This window comes from Manis pentadactyla, chromosome 7 (assembly GCF_030020395.1).
Source record: "Manis pentadactyla isolate mManPen7 chromosome 7, mManPen7.hap1, whole genome shotgun sequence".
Classification (NCBI taxonomy): Eukaryota; Metazoa; Chordata; class Mammalia; order Pholidota; family Manidae; genus Manis; species Manis pentadactyla.
In genome coordinates this window covers 15,870,797-15,884,395 of record NC_080025.1, presented here as the reverse complement: position 1 = coordinate 15,884,395, position 13,599 = coordinate 15,870,797, and the positions used below count along the sequence as shown (strand labels likewise).

At 38.3% G+C, this 13,599-nt stretch overlaps 1 protein-coding gene across 1 annotated transcript in view; it reads right to left on the bottom strand.

Moving 5' to 3' along the window:
* SGCZ (sarcoglycan zeta) overlaps positions 1-5,206 on the bottom strand; it is a 916,905-nt gene extending 911,699 nt beyond the window's left edge. Inside the window, exons 1-3 of the mRNA XM_057505149.1 lie at positions 4,888-5,206; positions 4,749-4,790; positions 1,334-1,441 (exon numbers count right to left, since the gene is read on the bottom strand). The gene's annotated coding sequence lies outside the window, so the exon portion shown is untranslated. The remainder of the gene's footprint in view (positions 1-1,333; positions 1,442-4,748; positions 4,791-4,887) is intronic.
* Positions 5,207-13,599: the final 8,393 nt, after the last annotated feature.

Sequence of the window (13,599 nt, the reverse complement as noted above, 5' to 3'; positions counted from 1 at the left end):
CATTTCCGGCAGGGCTTAATTTTTTCAGCTTATTAGTCTACTCAACAAAACCAACTCTATTCTCCATCTGAACCATTAGCTTCCACCCCACATGCCATAAATTTCCATGCTTCAGCATTTGCGCACATTTCTTCTGCCTGAGACACTCCTGAGATAAGTCTACAACATTTGTTTCAGTCAGCAACTATTTATGAAGCACCTACATATAAGAAAATACACTGGGCTTCAGGGATGCAGTGAGGATGCTATGTGTTCCATTTTGCATACTGCCCATCTAATGGCCATAGCTAGAGCTTTTTATTGCATGCTGTAACTTCAGTTGTTATTAACCATTCCCTTAAAGCTTTCTGATGGCTTCCCATTACATTTTATCTCTCACAACTTCTCTTGTCCTTTCTGCCTGTTCACCTACTCCACCTGCCGCTAATACATGTCCAAAAAGGTCTAGAGATAATACTGTTTTTTAATGATGTATCACATGGAGAGAGGTAAATATAAAATGCATTTATTCAGATATTCAACAAGCCAAAAGATGCAAAATTAGGTATTCCTCCTGCAATGATCTCAACCAGTAATAAAGGTAGAGAAAATAGCCACAAGAATGCAGATGCCAGATGTAAAAGGCATTTTATATAGCCTCCATAGTTTAAAGTATACACACTGACACTCATAATCATATACATCATCATTTTCAGTAAAAGAATTCTTTATTTCTCCATGAAAAACTTAAAATACCTAAGGAAATGGAGACAATCAACATTTCTCATTCACACTAAATATTTAGAGCAATATGCCTCATTATTAACACCTGCAAATTCATCCAAGAAACTAATATCATATTGTATTTAATCACAATAACTAAATCACCTTGATGTCATTCATTTCACTGCTATGTGTAGCTAGAAGACCTGTAAATTTGCATATATTTAGATAAAGTACTTATAGAGAGCATAAGTGTTTTCTGTCAAATACAAATACACTTTCTTCACCCTTAAGTCCATCAATGGACCTTTCATGAAAACACATCCTTTCTAGAGTCTTCCCAAATTAAATAGTAAGAACTGATGTTACCACATAGCAAAGAATATGGAACTTCTATGACTGAACTACTCGCAATCATATTTCTCACTCAAAATCTTTGCTCCTCAAATCATAGGCATACATGCCTTCAGACACATCTCTTTTTAAACTGGAATATTTAAATTCTAAATTGCCGTTAAATATATTTTATTGTCTTACTTTACCTCTCCGGGCATGTGCATGTCTCTGCAACCTTTGTCACTGTTGTCTACTCCTTTCCTGAGCTTTCGTTGACATCTGATTTTTTTCTTACCTTTCCAGAGTCACCTTCTTATTCTCCTTTGTAGGTCTTTCTTTTCCCCCTTTCAAATCATTGTTCTCAATGTTCTCTCTGCTCAAGCGGGTGCGCTCTACTTTTCTCCTGAAAATACCATTCAAAGCCCAACTTCAGTGATCACCTGAACAGTCCTGACACTCCTATTTCTATCTGCAGCTCAGATCTTTCTCTCTTGCTCTTTATTTATGTCTTCTTCTTTAACATCTACCCCTGAACACACCACCATTATCTTACATTTCACACATAGATGCATGAATCTATATATTTACTCCCCTAATTTGCTTATTTCCCTGCACACCTAATCTCAATTTAGAAATGTTAGGGTTGCTTTTATGTTTATTCTTCATGCTCCACCATCCAAATCAAATGTTGATTTTTTTCTATGACTTTCTCTCCAAATTTTATCCTTAAACCATTTCCACTGTCATAGCTCTAGTTCAGCTATGCATCATTTCTTGCTCAACATCCTTAAATCCATGTTCTTTTCCACTAGTAGTTATGTATCTCATTTATCTGTTTATAAAATGCAAGATTTACATCTTCTTCATCATCATTTGCCCTAGTTCAGTACCACAGTATAAAAGCTGTACAATGTAGCTAAGTCTTATTATGTTCTAAACACTATTCTAGATGCTCTGGATACATGGTGGAACAAAACTGGGAAAGATCCCACCTTCCTGATGCTTACATTTTAGCAGGGGACAGACAATGAATAAAGAAAATAAGTAAATTACCAGCATGTTCCCATGGAAAATGACTTTGGGGTGGGGGGGGGGGAGACTAGATTAATGGGGATGAAGGAAACCAGGGAAGGGCAAGTTGGAAATTAAATAAGGTGGCCTTAGTAGGATGACATTGTAGTAGAAACTTGAAAGAGATATGGAAGTTACACATGCATTTATTAGGAATAAAAACATTTTCAGGCAGAAGGAACAGCCAGTACAGAAGCCCTAAAATGAGAACACGCATCCTGTGCTCAAAAAGCATAAGAATGTTATGGCTAGAAGGAAGTGGCGAGGGGAACAGAAGCAGTAAATAATGTCAGGCAGCTACTAGGCATTTAGGGTCATTATTAGGGCTTAGGCTTCAGTTCTGGGTCATAATATTGGGTAAAATCCAATAAAGCTCCCTATGAGAGTAGTAATGATGGTTTCATAAACTGTGGGCTATCTCAGTATCTCCAATAAAATATCTTCATTTAAAAATATTGCTGTACATAACATTTGATTCTTTTAGTAAGTCTTCTGCATTTGAAGTAGTCAAATAAAACCAACCTTGTTGACTGCACTGATTGGAAAGCTGGCCCTGGGTGTTTCTGACACTACAGCACACTGAGCACGGTTGCTCAAGCCGCCATGAGCAACAGGGTTTTGAAAATGTTCCTGGTGGTCTGAGAGGAAAAGCGGCACCAAGCCCTGGTTAACCTCTATAAGAAGCACGAATCCCAGCATACTGCACATTTGTAACATGGCTGCTGCAGATCATGTATGAATGGAGAAGGTAGATTCTTGAAAGGAAGCAACCATCCACAGTTAATGAATGAGAAATGATACATTATTTTGAAACTACCTTTGAAGGCTGCTTTTGCTAGGAGGTCCTAAAGCTCCACGTTTATTTCCTTGGCCTAAAGAATTTTGATATTGATGGAAAGCCCTCTACAGTGCCATCAGTGACCCAGCGCCCTGGGAAGACACCTTATTTAGGACAGTGGTTCCATCAAACCCCCTTGGAAGACCTCAGGTGACTTCCTTTGCTTTAGACAGGCATTCAAGGAGGTGGTATTTCTCCCAATCTTGCCCCTTTATTCTTCCTGCCTCCCCTAAAGGGGAAAAACTATAGTAGTGGAGAAATATTCTGATGAACACAACCCAGGGAAACATGCCCACTAAAGAATATTTAATCAAAAGACTATACAGTGCCTCCCCTATCTCGCCCCTTACCACCAAACACAGGGTTCCAAGGTGACAACAGTGGATCACAGTGGACAGAGCTATAAGACTCACTGTCTCTAAGGAGATTAGGGAAGCCCAGAGTCAAGAGGGGAGACAGTAATAAGCCCTTTAAAAGAAATTTAAGGCTCTCTCACCTGTAACTATAGCAAACACAGGTCAGCTCCTGGCCACATTAACATAAAGCTTCACAATAAAGAACTATTTACCTTAGTTCTCATTAGCCCATGAGACATATCTACCTACCAACAAAATTACAATGAATACAGGAAAGCTAATGAGCAAAACAAAACAAACCCTGAGGAGACAAATCATCAGACTGATGTGGATATGTTGCAGATGTTGGAATTAAAAGACAGAACTGAAAATAACAGTGATTAAACATGCCAAGAGCTCTAACAGCCAGTGCAGTGAAATATTTTAAATATTGAAAGAAAAAGAAAACAAACCTAGAATTCTATATCCAGCAACATTTTCCTCAAATGTGGGGGAGAAAGCAAGACATCTTTGGCAAAGTCAGAGGAATTCATTGCTATCAGATCTTCCTTGCAAGAAATGTTAAAAGAAGTTCTTTAGGTAGAAAGAAAGAAAAAGGAGGAAAAAAAGGGTTTAGAAATGCAGATCTACACAAAGAGCTACGGAAAAGCAATAAGGTAAAAAAAATCATTTTTCTTATTAGCTCTTTGATAATTGGCTGCCATGCTTCAACATATTCACTGTGCTGTGACTTTAGTAAAGTCATCTTGCTGGTTAAAGACCGTGAATGTAACATGAAAAAGCACATAAATGGCAGAAATACTCTAAGATACTGGAAAGAGAAATTGGGAATACTCATGAGATAACTACACTTCTAGGAAGCAGGATAGTTTTAAGTAAAGACGGATTTGAATTGGTTTAAAAAGTATATAATGGAAACTCCAGGATAACCAGTAAAAAAATGTTTCAAGAGGATAATTTGCTAAGAGAGGAGATAAAATCAAGTATCAAGGTAAAAAACAAGTCACAATTAGAAAGCAATCAGAAACAATCTGGGACAGGATTGCTGCAAGGTAGAGAAGCTGATCATGTCTGGTCAAGCAGGAAAAAAAGAAGTTTATTCGGTAAATATTAAGCGAGAGGGCTGGAGGAGCAGGTTTAAGCCTCAGCTTCCACAAGCAACGCTCTGAACCACGCCACGGAAAGGGCAATGAGAAAACCACCGATTCTCGCACTTGTAATAAACGGGAGGTACCACAGGTTTTTCTAATTTGTTTCAAAGAACCTGATTTTACTGCAGCCGCGCCGGGTCTAGCCTGCAGCCACTCCTGCTCTGGGACGCAGGCAGGACGCGCCCCGCCGCCCCGCAGGCCTGGGGGACCGGCCGTCGTCCCCCGCGAAGGCGGAGGCTGCGCTGCCCGTCCTTCCGCCCTCTGCTCCCTTGCGGACCGGCCTCCCCTGCTCACCTTCCTCGTTGGCGGCGAGAAGGCAGCGCGTCTGGGCTCCAGCTGCAAAGGAAGAGAGGAAGCACGTTTTCTGACTTCTACCAGGAAGGTAAGACTCACAAGGGAGGGTTTTCCAGACCTGCGGAACTTTCGAACTTACCTTCTAAAGTTCTAGGCAGCAAAAACCATGAGACTCAAAGATACTGAGAACCTTTCCAGTTTACATCGCTGCCTGTTGGCTCAAAACTTGGAGCGCTTCCGGAGGAGTTTAAAAATCTGAAACTGCCCCCCCCCGAGCCTGGAGGGCGTGGAGACACTGAAGGCAGGCCCTCCAGGTCGGCAGGTGGCGGGTATAGTGGGTAAGGGGCTCACCTACGAAGCTTGTCCTGGGCGGCCCCCAGACGAGACCCCCACGCCCGCCAGAATCTTAGGAGCATGTGCAGCAGCTTTGGCGGGTTGGGTCCGGGATCCGGACCAGGTGATCTCAATAAGACGGCGCTTTCCTGAGCCGCACCCCGCGGGGGCTCCAGCTGTGGGATGACAGGCAGCACGCGCACAGCTCACAGGTCAAACTGAAGCCACGTCCTCTCCATGACCCCCCTCCAACACTGGCAGAAATTCTCAAACATGCCGATTCCATTCATTGAAGGAAAAAAATTTATGTTAATACTCAATGCCCTTACTCAAGATTACATAAGGAATGAAAAAGCATTTGCGTTCATACAAAAACCTCATGAGGATTTCTGCTTTAAAAAAAAACATCCCTACGCTGCCTTTTACCAGTAAGATGACTTAAAGTCGCAGCACAGTGGATATGTTGAAGCACGACTCCCAGATGCCATGCTTCAAATCACCCAAGACTTTTGGTTACCTACAAGTTTCAGAAAATTCAGTGAAAAATCCATAAGGATCAGAAAGATGTTCAAATAAAATAATTCTTAGTTCAACTTTCTAGCACCAAACTTTTCATTGTGTGTAAATCGATATGCATTGAACTTACTTGTAAAAAATATTTTAAGAATCAATAAATAACAAGCTAAGAGTCAATGAATGCACAAGAAGACATTATAGCTAACTCATAAAAAATGAGCATTAGTTACATTCTTAATCACACAGCCCAAACTGCTATTTCTGTGAAATATCTTGGTCTCAAAAATTTCATGCAGCTTTGAAAGGGGCTTAATTTATAATCAGGTTTTCTTTTCTCATTTGGAAGAATCTGTTTTAAAAATAAAAGCATCAGAGCTTGGCATGAAATATAAGGTTAATTGAGGTATTTCTGTGTAAGTTGTTAACTAGTTGAAGAACCTGTAACCTGAGTAATAATTGATATTTCTCTAAATGCATATTATATTGTCCTTATGTAGGCAAAATCTAGTGATCCTTCATGTTATTGCAACATGTCACAATACAGCATATATATTCTCATACTTTCTGATGAAAATAGAGCAGGAAACAAAGCATAAAATGAAAAACTAGATTAATTTCAAGTCCATTGTTTCTTAAAAATTTGTTAATGTTTAATATGTTTTAATTTATTGGCCTATTATAGTTCCATAATCCAAAGATAAATGGGTCCTAATTTTATAAATGTACCAGATGTATAGGTCAAGATTAATATACATTTTTTGATACAAACTAGCCTGCTTTTCTCTATATCTATACCATCATTTAAATTTCTGGGCTTGCAGAAGTGCTAATTTAACCAAGCTACGTTCACAGAGTGGTCTATAGTGTTCCCAAATTGACAGTTCTTAAAAGCTCCAAAAACGATCATTTTTGCACTACACTAACTTGATGTGTGAGCAATGGAAAAGTAAACAATTATGGAAGTAAACTAAAGAAAGGAAAAAAGGGTTTTTCATGCTTGATACTGTTAACAAAGTGTCTTGTATTAACAGTGAGCCAAATTCTTAAATTGCATAAAACAGTCCCTGGAAATAAATTAGGTGGAAACTCCATGAACCCTTTCTGTGCACCAGAGTCCCGTTTGTTGCCAGGAGACATCCATACAGGATGGCCTGCCCCCCGGAAGTGATATGGGACATATAGATTGTTACCACTAACTGCTAACTCTGGCATTTCTCTGGAGCAGATTTCCAACTGGCCATGTTGACAGTCTTTTATGTGTTATATTTTGTCTGATTCTATAATAAAGACTTTTGGTTACCTGCAAGTTTCATAAAATTCCATAGTGATTGGAAAGACTTACAAATAAAATTCTGGAAACACTGATTAATTTATTCAAATGACAACAAGGTTGAAGGCAAGTTTTAAACAGCCCTAAATTACTTGAGGATTGCAATGTATAGGTGATATTCTGCACAAAAAAATAGCAATTAGCTGTTCTGTATCTCAACTGAGGATAGAAAAAGAAAAAAAATGTCTTGACAAGTAACATGAAAGGCTTGGTTTAAAAAATACGGAAAAATTTCCTGACAGTGTTTTTGTAAAATTGTTGTTTTCCTCTCATTACAAAAGAAATACATATATATAGTCTGTGCAGAAAGGTTTTTAAAGTACAAAAATAAAATCAAGAAATAACAATCACATAATCCTATTACCCAAGGATAACCAATAACGAAATGAAATGTTGGTGTATGTATTTTCAGATATATACGTATGTATACACACATGTTTATAGTATTTCAGACATTTTTTTCATGGGACATATCTTCAAATCAGTAAAATATTCATCTGCAACATGTTTTTAATTTAACAATTCTATCTATGGATGTGCCATTAATTATATCATAAAATAATGTATCTCACATTTTGACTATAATTTGACTACTATTTCATTCCTATCATGAATAATCTTGTACAATATATGATTTCTGTGCACACATTTGAATTGTGTCTTAGTATACCTTTCCAGAATACACAGATTTGAAGAATTATAAATATTTTGTTTTATGTTGTAAAATAACCCTTCACAATGTTTGTTCCAATTTAACTCCTACCAGCAAATGTGTGAGCGTTCTTGGTCTACATTGGCTCACATATCTTTTATCTTTGTTTTGCTTTGCATTATTTTCATCACTGTCTTAATGCTCTTTAATGAAATGCCTGACCCTTTTTCCTTTGGATGCACCGGTCTCAGGATTTTTTAAGTGTTCTCCATGTATTTAAAGTTTCCTAATTTATAGTTTACTTTTTCCTGTCATTTTAACATGTCTTTTTTTCTCCTCGTGGCTCCCCTTTTCTTTTCTACTCCTTTAAAAAAAAGACACTCTAAGCACGTCTCTAAGCTCTAATTAATATTCAACTATATTGTCTTCAAATAGTTTTATTCTTTTAAATGTTTAACTATGATTGTGGTGAGAGGCATGAAGTGGAGCTTGAATTTCTTCTTTCCAAATAGTTACCCAAATACATTCACTTACTGATCAGCCCATATTTTGTTCTACTAACTTTAAGTGCAATCCAAGAATATCTCCTAGATACATCCATGGACATGAGTCTATTTCAGAACTTTGTATTTCATTCTACTCATTTGTCTTTCTGGCAGTACTGTATTATTTATATATTTATGTATTATTTTAATAACTAGGTTTTGGAATACGTTTACCATCTAGCCATTTATGTTAGTTCCATTCTTTTGTTGTTTTTATGTTCCCAAAGTTACTCTGAGTCTATGTGCTTTAAAATAAAGCAGGATTCATTTAGGATTCTTACTGCCATTGAACATCGTCTGGGTATTATTCATACTTCGATGTATCTTCTTTACACCCAACATATAATAATGATATAAATAAAGATAAAAATTTGGAAGACAGCTGAAGATAAGTAACACGAATAGGCGAAGACAAGGATTTGCCCCACTTTGGGTCCAGCATCAGCTCCTGCGAGTCAGCCAGCCAATGCCCCACTAAGAGGAGGGTCTGAAGCTAGGTTTGTAGCTTGAAGTCGGCAGCACAGGCAGTTATAAAAAGACAAAAAGAGGATGCCTTCAAGGAGATTTCCTGTAGCTAGGTATTATTAATTGTGTCCTCCCAAAATTCGTATGTTGAAGCCCTAGCCCCTGGTATCTCAGAATGTGACTTAACTTTGAGATAGACTGAACAGAACACAAGGAAGGAGAGAGAAGAAAGCAAAGAAAAAAAGATTATAGGCCAGTGAATATGTTGGAAGAAATAGATACAGATATATCGATAATCGCAAGTGTAATTTAATTCTTCTCATCTTTTAATAGCCAGAGATGATCAAGATGGAAGAGAAAATAAATCCAGCTTGTTGTGTTTTGCTTTCAAGAAGAAAATCTACAAAAAAAATGATGTAAAAGGTAAGATATAACGGAATGGGAAAAAGACCAGCTCTGCAGATGCTAGTCAAGGGAAGCATGCTATTGTAATATTAATAAAGGGCAAGTTAGACTTTATGGTCAAAGGCATTAGAAGTAAAGTGAGGAATAGTGTGGAAGTAGGGTGCTATGATAGAAGGTGATGGACAACTGTTTCCCACTGGGGCCACTGTCACACGGTGATATTTTAGCTGAGGACTGAACTGTGAGAGGAGGCCAATCATACAAAGATCTGGGAACTGAGCACCCCAGGCCATTGGAACAGAGATCACTCACAAGGGCCCCAGACCGGATGAACTTGGTGTGTGGGAGGGTCAGCCAGAGGCAGTGGGACTGGGCCACCAGGAAAGGAAGGGTGGCAGTGATGACTTTGGAGGTAGCCACCCATTGATCACACCGACCTTCACGGCCAAGGTAAGAAGTGCACTTTTTGTCCAAAGGTTATGGAAACCATTGGCTTTTAAGTCAGAATGTGACATATTCTAATTGTGTTTTTTAAAAAGATCACTACAACTGAGGTTTGGAGCATGGTTTAGAGCCTGGAGGAAGAGTGTAGGTAGGCAGGACAAACATTTAGGGAGCTATTTGATAATCTAGAAGAGATGGGTGACAGCAAGCTTTTTCTCCTTCAGCCCCAACAATTATATACATTCCACTACGGTTCTGTCCTAGGCCCTTATTTTTCTCTTCTCTCTTCATGATCTATTTCAAAAATTTACCAGCTTTAAATAGATGTGTCCTGAATATTTCTCTATAACCTTACCCTTTCCCAAGACACAATCCTTTATTACCAGTTCCCTACTGGACATTTGCAGCAAGATAACCTGTAAGCACCTCAAGCTTTAAACTGATCAGCTTCCCCATAACTAACCAGCATCAAACCCAGTATCACTGACATCACTAGTTTGCCCACCAGCCAGTGTTGAACCCTGAGCATCACTTCTGAGCTTCCTGTCTACTTGTTCTTCAAATCCAATCAGCACAGTCCCTCATTGTCCACTTCTACAATGTCTCTTTCCCCACCTACTTCATGCTTCCATGGCCACCATTCATTTAGATGCTCATTTCCTCTCTGTTGTGTGCAGGATTGTGGGTGTATAATCTCCACCCCCTGGTGTCACATCCTTTACATTTTGTGGCAAAATACACTTTTCCCATGGACATCAGGTGGCTAATATGCTGATCCTAAAATAGAGAGGTGATCGATTATCCAAATGGGACTCACATGATCACATGGGCTCTAGGGAGCAGGAACCTATTAGGGACCAAAAGCAGGGTGCACACAACGTAGCAGGGCTGACAGATACCATTTCAGGGTCGTTTGCAAGAGTAAAATAATAGAAATAATTAAATGCCCACCATCATTGGAGATTAATTAAACAGACTGTGACAGATCTATTCGATAGAAAACCAGGTATCATTCATAAGAGAAGCTAGACTCCCTGTGTCTCATAGAAACGTTTTCCAAAATACGTTGAAAAGTTAAAAAACAGATAAAGAAGATTATGTTTACTAGTCCACCCATTTGTGTAAAAAATATATCTTATGTCCTTGCATGTCAAATATATTGAATTATTCAAAATACGTTCTTACTTGTGACCACCTCTGCCAAGTGGGATTGTGGGTTGGGGACAGTAGATCTTTTCTTTTCTACCTTTCTGTTTTGGTTTTGATTGATGAACATATATTTTTTTTTTAAAGCCTTAGTCATTTTACAATTTTGCTTTATTACACTAGCCCTTCAATTTCCATTTTACTCATGTATCATGTATATGACTAATCTGCCTGTCAAAAATCCCCAGGTGAATTCTGTGGCAGCCAGGATGAAAACAAATGACTTAAGCATAATCTTATTTTACCTCTAACTTGCCTGTAATGATAGAAATAAAAGGTGTGGAACTTGTTACTACTGTACATTTAAGATTAAAATCTTTCAGACAGAAATCTTTATAATTCCTTTAAGTAGGTCCTTTCTAAGTCATATGTAAGTATTTGTTTTGACAGGTAATTTTCTGTTCACGTTTAAAACTGACTCCATTTTGATCTTTTTTTCTCTGACATTGTGGAAAATGACTCATTAAAAAAAGTTCACCTAACATTTCCCACTTGAAAAAATTGAAAGATTAATACTTTTCATTTAAAAAAAAAAAGACTCAATTTAATGTAGATAAGCTGGGGTTATATTTCTTTCTATGGAATAAATAGGCCAAATGATTTATAATTATAATTAGAATGCCTTCTGTATTTGCTAATACATGTCTTCATGATTAAAACTTATTTTCGGGAAAACAAAGCATGTACAGTTACTCGAGGGTTTTATTCGAATCCAATGGTAAATTTCTGAGGACGCCATTGGTGAGGACAAAAGAATTCATCTTTTATTATGGTTGTTAGGCATTGCACAACTTTTACCCTTACTTTTCATTCTCTGATATTGCTAGTAAGAAATTAGATTTTATTAATAAAATTGAGTGATTACTGCATGAACAAATTAGCAATAAGTCTTAATAGTAGAGACTGGTTAACAGTACAAATGTATAGTAAATATTAAACATCTCTTCTTGGATGATTGTCAGTGTAAGAGAGTGAAAAGAAATGGAACAAGTATTGAGTACCTATGTGAAACCAGCATTCTATTTGGCTTTCAGAAAATTTTATTATAGATCAGTGTAATAAGTATCTTAGATTACCTTACAAGTGATGACAGGAGGCAGAAAGCGGCTTACTCTTAGCAGTATGAGGTTACCTAAACTATAGAGCACTTTTTCTCAACAGATGTTCTGAGAATGCTATTCTTTTGTGAAGTTCAGGGAAAGAAATGTCTAAAATCAATGTTATATATAGTGAACATGACAAGTTCATTCCCAGCTTTGCTCTTCCTACTTTCCCCTTTTCTGAAATTCTATATCAGAACTTTGTAGAGTTCTTTCCTTCTCAGAGAAGCTTCCAGATCACTGCGACTAAAGTAGCCTTTTCCTACCAGTTGATCTCTACCGTATCATTGTATTCTATTTTCTCCTTAAAAATTAGCATTATCTCAAAGTTTCTTGTTTATACATTTGTTTACATATTTATTTTCTGCCCCCTTCTCTCCACCACAAGCCTTAGTACTGGACTGTCAGCTGCATAAGAGGACCAATCTTATCTGTCTTATTCAGCACTTTATCATCAGCACCTATTGAACAGTACCTGAGGTGCTCAGAAAATAGTAGTTGCATGAATGACTTTGCATTATCCAGTGTCTGGTCTACACAATGCATGTTGCTGTAATATTACAATAAATGAGTCTCTTCAATTTTATTTAACCTCGTGTCTCCACAGTGTATTTGACCATTTTTCCCTAGTTAGATAAACATCTCTCATAATTGTATCCAGTTTGAAGAATCCTTTGATAAATGTGGCCACAGTGAAACCAAAGAAGACCCATTTCCCAAAATGCTGCCCACTTCATCTGCCTAAATACATGCTCAAATGCAAATGTCACCCAGAAGGTTTACTAGGGAAGCCATCATCAGCCATTAAGGTAACGCCAAAAGTGAGTTTGTCAACTTAACTAACAGAGAGCCTAATGTGGAGAGAATGGATCCTGGGAGATTGCAAAAGGGGCCTCAGGAGGCAGAGAAGACAAGGGAAGCCTCCAGCCATGGAGAGGGCACCATGAGGGTAGAGGACTGGGGGAAGCCCCAGAGGAGATGTTACACCGGTGCAAGGAGCTTGCACACATTTTCTTATTGGACCAGAGAGTGGCTAATGGATGTATTACATGGTTTTTTTTTTTAACTCCTCCAAGTGCATGCAAGTGAGCAAACAGATATTAGGGTTCTCACTTGCTGGCTTAGTGGTTTGTTTGAATTCAGATTTTATTTTTGTTAGTTCCATGTTGGAGCTACACAATCACCCACTTACCCATTTCGCCTCACTAAGGAGAGAGGAAAGAGGACTTGCCAAGGCCAGCCATGCTCTTCCTAATAGCAACAGCGCCGACTTCCTCTCTGGCTGGCTGTTCATTTATATGATTTCCTATGATGCTCATGAGAGCATCACTAAGGTTTAACATGAGCAGCTACTAAGGCGCAGGGAAGTTAAGAGACTTGGCCAAGTTCAAAGTAATTGGTGGAGTAATTAGGACCCAGGCCTACCAATGACTGGCCCCAAAGCACATTGACTTACTGTTCTGCCAGGATCCCAGGCCATTTTTCTTTAATTAGTGAGAAATGGAAAGGGGAAGGATCATTGCTCCACCTCCAGACCTGACCCTGCAGTGTCATTTCCCATTGGTCCGTTGCATTTTATACAGCTTGGAAATGCGGCATGTCCTTGAGGATGAGCATGTGTGGAGGACCAGAGGAGCATTGTGCTGGAGTTAAAATCCACTGCATTACCCTGATGTCCCTTTCTTGATGCTTCAGGAAAAAAAAATCACAACATATATTTTTATCTAAATGGGTATTACATGAGGAAAAAAGAAAATAATCTGGTTCCTTTGTAAGCTCAAGCAGTCTTGGGGAATGTCTGGAGCTTGAATTTATCAGCTGTGCACAAAGGGCATTATACAGAGTTAATGCCAAT